The 9786-nt window shown below is 35.8% G+C and overlaps 1 pseudogene; it reads right to left on the bottom strand.

Annotated features, from left to right (window-relative positions):
• Positions 1–3232: 3232 nt before the first annotated feature.
• On the bottom strand, positions 3233–8391 carry LOC110735776 (annotated as a pseudogene).
• Positions 8392–9786: the final 1395 nt, after the last annotated feature.

The raw sequence follows: 9786 nt of genomic DNA, 5'->3' as shown, positions 1-9786 counted from the left end.
CTATTTTGGTTTGGGGAAATTCTACTAGGCAGAAAAACCCTTAACCTATTAGCCAAGATTTTCGCCACAATTTTATATATGGTATTGCAAAGACTAATTGGGCGAAATTGGGAGATACACAAGAGGATCATCTTTTTTGGAATGATTGCAATGTGAGTTTTATTTATGACAGGAGGAATCTCTCTCTCTCAACAAAATTTTTTTGAACAAATAAAATCAGGTAGATTTTATAGTGCTCCATTTTTTTTTTATAAAAACAAGGATGGTATCCATCAGGCCGGGGGCCTTAAAGGATCTCATCCTAGACACAACATCCCAAATTTCACACTCATTAGGAGTATGAACCAGAGAGACAACAATTCCCAACAGATTCAGTAAAAAAAATCATTAAGATCAGGGGCAGCATCACATTGAAACTTTAGGAGAGATGATTTTCCCTACATAATTGAAAACATAAGCAGATACAATGAAGATCTGATTTCCCTACTTGGAAATTGAATGTAATTCACAAGCAAGTAATCTATTTGGAGAAACAAATATTCATCTTTTACAATGTAATCTTGATTTCAAGGTACACTATTTCAGAAGCCAGGGTGGAACAGATTTAAAAGAGTGCAATAATTTCCTTTAAGTTGTCAGTCATATTTACGTGCAAATTAGAGAAGTCTTTGAAATCAAGTGTAATGGTTCTAATAACAGTATCAAAATTCAAAAATCTCAAGACCCTTAAAAGTTTAGTCCATCACTACAATGTCCAATCAATTGAATGGGTCGACTCAGATAATGTTCAAATGGTCATACAATACTTGAATCTTCAACCCTTGTTGAAATGGTATGTTCCCTATCAATCAATCAAAGCCTTAGTCCCATAAGTGGGGTCGGCTACATGAACCAAAAGTGATCATTCCATGTATGTTGCCTATAAGAACCAAAAAAAATATTTCTCTGGTTCACAAACAAAAAAATACCCTTAATATTACATTCCTATAATCCTATCCCAAGTCTGAAAGAATCAGCAGTCGTGCCATTTAATTTCCTAAGCAATGGCCTGCTCTCTTTCTTGTGCTCCCCCCCCCCCCCCCCCCCCTTGTTATCACTAATAATCCTACAACCATTATTCACCACTGCCAAAACTAATGGTAACATATCAGTCGGCCAAACTCTACAAGCGACCATCACTGGCACTCCATGGCTTTCACCTTCAGGTGATTTTGCTTTTGGCTTTTCTAAATCCCCTTAACCACCACAATCTCTTCTTGCTTTCTATTTGGCATGCCAAGATTCCCAATACAATTGTTTGGCATGCAAATAATGGAACTTGTGTTCCTGCAGGATCGTCAGTAAAGATAACTGCAAATGAGGGTCTTGTTCTTAGTGACCCTCAAGATCACAATATATGGAACTCCTCTAACGAGTTTGCTAGCACTGCGGTGAGCTACGGTGTTATGAACATATGGGGGAGTTATGGAGTTTTATATTTACCCATGACTTCTATTGGGAGTACAGAATGCTGTATTTTCCTTTTTATTATTTATTATGCGCAGGACGTCCAGTCACTTCATGTGGCATTTGCCTACCCGGTTAGCTCCTGGCGTAGTTTACCTCACTTTATTTGGGGCAGGGATTTTTTGGTGGGAAACCCGTTTGATGCGTAATCAAATTAAATAAACAATTTAGTGGTCAATTTATTTTTTGGTTGTGTTGCGTGCTTGAAAACAGGTGCAACAAGGTAAGTTGTACTGTTTACGCTTATGTACTCGGCATTGCTAATTGTGTGTTGTATGTTTGTTTGGCATTGCCTTTATCTTGGCCCTACGATGACCCATTTCTAATGGTGAGTAGCGGGGACAAAGTAAAGAGGAGCTTTTCAGGTGTGGAAGCATATTCATGATGGGCATGAGTGAAGAGCGAATCATATTTAGTTTTCATAAGAATATGATGTGGTTTGTTGATTTAATTATTATATATTTTGCTTGTGAAACTAATGCAAAGGTTTTCAAATGTTTTATCTCGGTTTTATTAAGGGCTTACAATGGTTCCAAGTTGTAGGTTGACTTTGTTTGACTTTGGTTTACTTTACTTTCATTTGGTTTGACTTTTTTTAAGTTGACTTGTTTTGAATGGTTTTAAAGAGAGTCTCCACTATGTGTCTTTGAAAATTGCCTAAGTCGTTTTCACGGTGGCAGTAATGTTTTAGAATTTCCTATTTTGTATTTTTAAAAGAGTAAAACAAGTATTTTAAAGGAAAGAAATTTCTAGGGTATTACACAAGTTGGATTATTAGAGACTAGAGTAGGTCAAATGGTCAATAGTGTTGGGTCAAGATTATTATCAAAGCCACGGGGCAAGAGGTCGACAATCAAGCAAAGGAAAAAGGAAGAAAATCGAATATCAAGGCTATCATCATGTTAAATAAAACAATAGAGACAAAAATGCAAAGTTAAGGAAAAAGATTGAGTATTGATAGTACGGACAATATTAATCTTTTAAGTCATTCTGAATTTTGCCAACACCATTATGAGTTTGTCAACTGCCCTAGTGAGGTAAGACTCTTGATGATGCGCGATAATACTTAAATAGGAAGCACAATTACGTCTTTTAATTTGAGGAGCGAATTAGGGAGATGTCAATCAACTAAGTCAAAAGTTTCCTAATTAATGAAAATATCAATCAACCTAATCAATGTTACCAAAAGGATAAAAGATCCTTCAACAATTACCTATATTAGATTTACTACAACTTAGTATAAATTATATCATTCGTCATATTGTACATCATCAAACATTCAATAATAATACTCTTTCTTTCAAGTTTTGTGTTTATGGCATTTCTGATAATCACACCCCTCAATCCTAAAAGCAAATTAAGATAATTTTTATTGGATTTGCCCAGGATAAGTAGCACCACTCAATTGAGTATATTCTTCGGCAGTTGGGCATGGCCTCATTCGTTATATGGTCACAATTTTACCTTTATGATAAAGAGTCATAAAATGACAATGATGTAGACAAAATTCAATCTAAAGTCTCAAATAACATTGCAAACACAACGAAAAAGTACATACAGTTTGTTCATGAATTGACTGTACGTAGTATTTCATTGTGTTTGAAGTAGATAATCATTGTATCGAATTGCAAAATACTAAAGAGATGCTAAGCTGAAAGGTGTCTCCTTGTTATTTGCATTTCAAATTTTCCAATGCAAGAAAGCTAATTTTTTTTTGCTTTAGGAAGTGAGCTTCATTTTCCATAACACAGGAAAATTACATTACAGGTGCAATGATTATGTCAAAATTGCATTACAGGTGCAATGATAATGTGCAATTGCGCAAGACATTGAAGCGTAATGTGAACATAAGTATGTAACTAGGTTTCTTCAAAAACTAATAAAAAACAATATGTAACTAGGTTTTTGCAGCGAGTCCTAATTAGTCATAACATTGATCTATCAGATTGAACAGGCCTAATGTTGAATCAGACTCGAGGGCGACTAGTGATTCAAACTTCACAGTGTTTAAAATCGGCATATGCAATCAGCATATTCAGCATACTCTATAAAATTTTCACAGGAAAAAAATGTGTTGTTTCTGTTTGCTATATCTCTGAGTCTATATATATCTGATGGACAAAAATCAGACCCTGAAACTACAAAGAGGGAAGAGATGCTGTTTTAATCCCTGACACCGGTGAAGATGAAGTAGTTGCATTGTTCGGTCCAATTCTTCTCACCCCAGTGCCACAACATGCTTTCCCAAAAGCAGAAGTTTTCAAAGCATCTTTCCAATCTTGGATCTTTGATCTTTATCTTCCAGTGGCCGTCAGTGTAATTCGCTTTCTCAGCCTGCCTTCTATCCCATTCCAATGCTGCCTTCTGCTTAGACCTAAGCAAACAGTATTTATGCAAATTTTCAGGCATCGCATCATGCACCTTCCACCAAGTTTTATGTGCAATATCGCTGGCAAACTCATGCAATAATTCATTATTCCAGTTGCAATCATAATCCCGAAAGCACAGCCATGGTTTCAAGCCTAGGTAATGGATCACATAAAGTATTGGTGGGTCTGCACCAAATAACCGGGTTTTCATTTCTTTCTTTTCAGGCTCATCACCCTCCCAGTAATGCTTTCAAAAAATTCATTCGCTTGGGAATTCGATGCCACCACGTGAAGATCTCATTCAAATAGCCTTGGTCCCCACCATTGTACGATTCAATCTCATTAATGTGGTCCATTAGTAATTGAAATGTACAATTAGATGGCTCAATTACCATAACCCCAGAGTTGAAAAGAGTAGCGTTGTTCCCTATGGCAGAAATCTCTGGCATCCCAAATAGGAAGTCGAGATTTCGGAGTATAAGAAGGTCTGCATCTATGAAAATGATCTTGTCATAATCAGTTAGCTGCCAGAGACGGAATTTGCTGTAGTTCCACTCATTATAGGCTTCTGGTTCAGCTTTAGGGTTCCTGATTCTTTGAATGGTATGGATTTTCCAACCTGCAGCCTCAAGGCCACCTCGTGATAATCACTGATTGTGTCATCAACAAGTATGACTAAATCACGAGTTGAACCAGACATTCTAATGCTTTGTGCTGCTGCAATGGCTCCACATACATACACGTGTGCTGAATGAAGGATAGTAGCATATGCTTCTCGATGTTGCAGTTCCAGGAAGATAGATAGGCTGATATATAGTTCCAGTTAAAAATTTTAATCATTAGTAAATATCATGTAGCATACGAACACTCGTCATGCATACAACCATACTAGGAGGTTGAAAAAGTATACAATAACAATAGAAGACGTAATGACACCACTATTCACAGGTAATTCAGGGCTGAAGGAAAGTGTATTTAATAATAAACTACTGGTACTCCTTAAAGGATAGGCATATAAACAAGCTAAAATAGTACATGACTATCATCCATGGAAATTTGGACATCTTACTCTGAAACTGTCCAAAAATTTCCATCTTCTTCAGTTGAAGGATTTGACCCCCTCACCCTCCCCAAGTAAAGGGAAAAGTTCATTAGTTTCTCTTGCATAATTTTTATTTAGTCATAATTAAGAATTAGGAATAAATTTAATAACTTTTTCACTCATTAACCCAGCTTTACATAATTGTATGCAAACCTTTAAATCAATAAATGATAAAATGACAGGAAATGATTTGCAGGGGCAAAAGTGCACTCAGCACACTTCCCAGAGCCAGCATTTATTTTCTTATTCATTATTTGTCCCGATAGAATGTTTTTTTCAAATGCAAAAATCACGTTAAGAAACTTGTATCACCTCAGTCAATGAAATACATTTATCAAAATGGAATTGCAGGACGCATGTATAAGTCTAACTGAGCTTTTATCAATATCCTGGCTAATTGACCTTTCTTTCTCATTCATTAGAACGATACATCTGTGTGTGTGTTTAAGTTATGTTACCAGTATGAAATTTAATCACAAAGCAATTTATTGTTTAACAGCATGCATCCTTCCACACACCTTGTGCACATGCTAAAGTGGCCAACAAGGACTAATAGCATCCTCACCAAATTGAGTGGTGTTCTGGACTTCTGGTGCAATAGTTAATGACTCTTGTAGGCTGAACTAAGTATAAGCCATGTTTCCTCAAAAAAAAAAAAAAAAAAAAAGGTATAAGCCATGTAGCTAAGAGTCTAACATTACCTCGTACTAATGCCACATCATAAATTCAAATAGAACCACATACACATCCAGAGTTAAAATAAAAACATTTCAGCACAACAAATATCTATCTATTAGATCTTTAAAACACAAAAGACAGACTTGCACCAATAGAATAACATCTACAAAGAGATAATACCTTTTGGATTGAGAGGGAGCGCAAGTTCACATGATCCAACAGGAAGCTGAATCTTTTCTCTTAGGGTATTGAGATTGGGCTTTGTACAGCCATGCATTCCCAGCACGCGACACAAGTTCCTTACAGGGGAAGAGATTTGGGATAGGAAAGCAATCAGAAATCAACAGTATATGCAGGTCATATGACCCCTTAGCAGATGCAGCAAGTTTTGCTGCAGTAAGCTGTAAGTGCAGCCGTGCAACATCTCTCCACCATTTTCCTAGCTTGTTGCAAGGCAACTTCACAGCAATAAGATCCATACGTGCATTTCTAGGAGCCTGAATACTGGGAAGAGAAGGACAACTAGGTATCTCAAAGTCTTCTTCCTCGTCAATCCACTCAGGATACAGCGTTTCCCAAGTTCAACTTTTAGGAACATGGTCCAGATGCAAAATCATATGCTCAGGAGAAGGTAACATTTCCTGCCAACTATCAACTTTCGTTTTCCTTGAAATTTAACAGGCCTATAGCCTTATAGTCATTCTTATCAATAAGAGTTTCCATGACTTCTGAGATGTGATTCCAATCAATAGCTAGATCGGATACATAGCGCTTGTCAACATGACTATCCCCTCTCCATCTATCTACAATGCTCATCCTGCATTCATAAAAAAATCCGTGTTAAGCAAATTGCATAGGATAAATGATAGTCACTACTATAAATTCAGAAAATAAACACAGGAAATGCGTGAATTCAAAAAAGAAACCAGCAGAAGTGGTCACTGATTCAGATAATGCAAAATATACCAGGAAAGTTGAAGCCTTGAATTAATTTGGAATAACAAGCTATAAATTGAAATAAATAGAACTAAAACCTCTGGAATTGCTCGAAGAACAGTGAAACAGATGAAACTTACTGAGAACTGGATTTTGATATATGTTCTGTATGCTTAAGGATGGAGAGTGAAGAAGTGTCAAAATTGTTACAATCAAAAATGACAATTAGGATGAACTTTAATGGGGTAAACTTGCAGTTATGACTTCTATCTTGGAAGGAAGTATATGATGCCTTTTCTACATCTCTACTATCTCGATGTCTTAGAGACCTTCTTTTGCTTGATTCTTCGCTGAAAGAAATCAAAGAGACGGAAGAAACATTAGCAAGCAAACTATTTAGACTGGCAAGGGCAGTGTTTAAACCCAATTTTACTAACAGTGCTCACATTCCCTTATACTGAGAATTAGAATGTGAGGAATAAGACAAACAGGCTTCTAACATGTGATATCAAAGAAGATAAACGCGAGATCCAAACTGTCAGATTTTCTTTCTATATCTATATACCAACAAGTTTAACAGAAATTTAAGAGAAATGAACATATTATTGCTCAATAAACTGGTTCAATGAATCCTAGTTATCCTACATTTTATTGCCAACATTATGAAAAGTATACTAGCTCCTACACCCCATTGTTTTGGATCTAAAAATGAAGTTAAATTAGCTCCAAAAGTTAGACAATGACCGGAAAGCATTATATCCTATTACTGGGTCGTAATTTGTATACTAATATACTTCATATATGACTAATTGCAGCTTCTCTCCCAATTCCCCACAGCCCCACCTCCACCTCAAACACACACATATAAACAGTCACTAGAAGTAGAACAGCTTATCCCACTAAACACAAGAAATATAAATGACTGCTTTGTTTTGTTCGGTAAAAGTCCTACATCATCCCCATATTCAATACCTATGTTACTTGGACTCTTCACTAGTTCATTGCACCTCAAGTAACCATGTCAAATCCTCAACACTCCAACTTGGGAATGGATTCTTCAAACCTTCATTTTAGTCCAAAACCATGGCTTACTTTCAGAAAATAGCCGAGTCAAACAATGGGAGCACATACCTATACCAGACATGAGTATCCGAGCCGTAATAACTTAGCAATCCTTCACCAAATAGCTAGGTTAGGAGCCTAAATGGGGAAGCTAACATCCCTCTGCACAAACCCTCCCCTCCACTTTCTACCTTTGCCTACACCTTTCAAGGCCAAGCCTAAAATCTCATAAAAAATGACTCCCCAAAATCCCATCTACCCTTGATGAACAAGGTTCAATGACTAGCCCCATCATCATAGAACATTCATATACATTGTAAAATAATTCGAAACCTCGAAAAGCCGAAACCATGAAAATCCAAATGACATATGAATCAACATCAAACTACACAAAAGCATAGCATCCTTCACAGCAAAGACCCACAAAAATGAGCATTGTAAGAACCCACAAAAACAATGAAATACCCATTAAAATTAAACACCCCAAAAATTGAACTTATACTTAGATCAACAGTAAATTCCACCGACAAATAACACACATACAAAATCATACTACTCTAATAGCGAAACACAAAGTTAGAGAGAGAAAGAAGACGAACACTGAAGCAGAAACACGATGACGGCTTCCGGGGCTTTTGGGGATGAAGCAATTGAACCTCTCATCTTCTACGTTACTTGGGATTTTGATGAAAAACTCCCAGCAAAAAAACACTTACATCTGATCAATTAAAACCCAGAAAGTTGCAAAAAAAGCAGTTATAGCATAGTAGTAAAATTGAATGCAATATGGGGAAGATCACAACTGAGAATTGAAGGAGGAGAGAGAAAGTGAGAAGAAGGAAATGGGATCTTTGGTTTATTTAGTAGGGAAGTAGTAGGAAGATGAAGCAGCAGAAATTTTTATGCCGGGAATTTCTCAGTAAATTTTTTAATTTTGACGGCTCAAGGACCAACTAGCTTAAGAGGTGGGTAGTGTGTTAGAAGGAGACGAAAATAGTGAAGTCAGCCTATAGGCGTTTTGTTTTGAGTTTTAACAGTTCTCTATGGGGCCTACAAGTAGAGCCCTAGAGGGTGACAATCGGGTCATTTAGAATCTAAATACTTATTAGATTAAGAATTTTGGGTTTATTTAAGTCGGAATCAATTTGAAAATAATTTTTTATAAATAAAAACATTAAAAAATAATTAGTTTGGTTTGGAACAATTTAGGTCTATTTGAGTCTAATGTCAATTATTAATTTATTATATATCTCTAAAATTTTCAAATTTTATTCTTTGAGGGTTTTCAAAGGAATTTGCGATAAATGGTTAATTGAAGTAATTTACGAAACTTTAAGAAATTTTTGGGAGAAATAAAGCCACAAAGTGTAAAAAGAAAAGATTTGAGAGTGATTTTCATACAAAATGCTCAAAGTTTGTCAAAATTCTTTAATTAGTCTCTATTTTACAAAATTTCCAATTTACTATTCACATAAGGAAAAAAAAAACCAGCTTCTTTTAACAATATAAAACCGCAAAAGTTAAAAATAATATTTGATATTTGTAATAATTGTTGACATGGACGGAAGATTGAGAATTTTGTTTTTTTTTAAAAAAATGGAGGGGCATAATTGAGGAATTTTGATACTTTTGGACATCTTCTATGGAAATCGCTCAAGATTTGATCTCAATTCAGTAACAAATTTTCAATGTTGTTGTTCACAATATCTTTAAATATCTACCTCTCAAAATCAATATACTTCCTCCATTAATGGTAAGTTGCAACAATTGTACCGGGCGGAGGCCAATGCAAAACTTTTAAAGGGTGTTTAGGTGAGGGTAGTTGTAAATAGGGGCATGTGATTAATTGATAAAAAGGAGGGAAAGGGGGCTCGGATTCTTTTAAAGAGGAGATAGAATCTGAAATTTTTGGGGAAAATTTTTTCCCTCCAAACATTTCACTCTATTTTCACACCAATTTTTTCCCTCCACTTGAATTTTTCATTCAAGGGAGGGTATTTAAACTACCTGCCAGAAAACACAAGTCACATTTCACACCAAATTTTTCCCTTCGCTTGAATTTTTCATTCAAGGGAGGGTATTTAAACAACCTGCCAGAAAACAGAAGTCAAAGTTCACATAAAAACCAAAAGT

The sequence above is a fragment of the Chenopodium quinoa genome, unplaced genomic scaffold, assembly GCF_001683475.1.
Source record: "Chenopodium quinoa cultivar QQ74 unplaced genomic scaffold, ASM168347v1, whole genome shotgun sequence".
NCBI classification, from domain to species: Eukaryota; Viridiplantae; Streptophyta; class Magnoliopsida; order Caryophyllales; family Amaranthaceae; genus Chenopodium; species Chenopodium quinoa.
The sequence above is the reverse complement of the archived record's forward strand: the minus strand, read 5'-3'. Positions and strand labels throughout refer to the sequence as shown.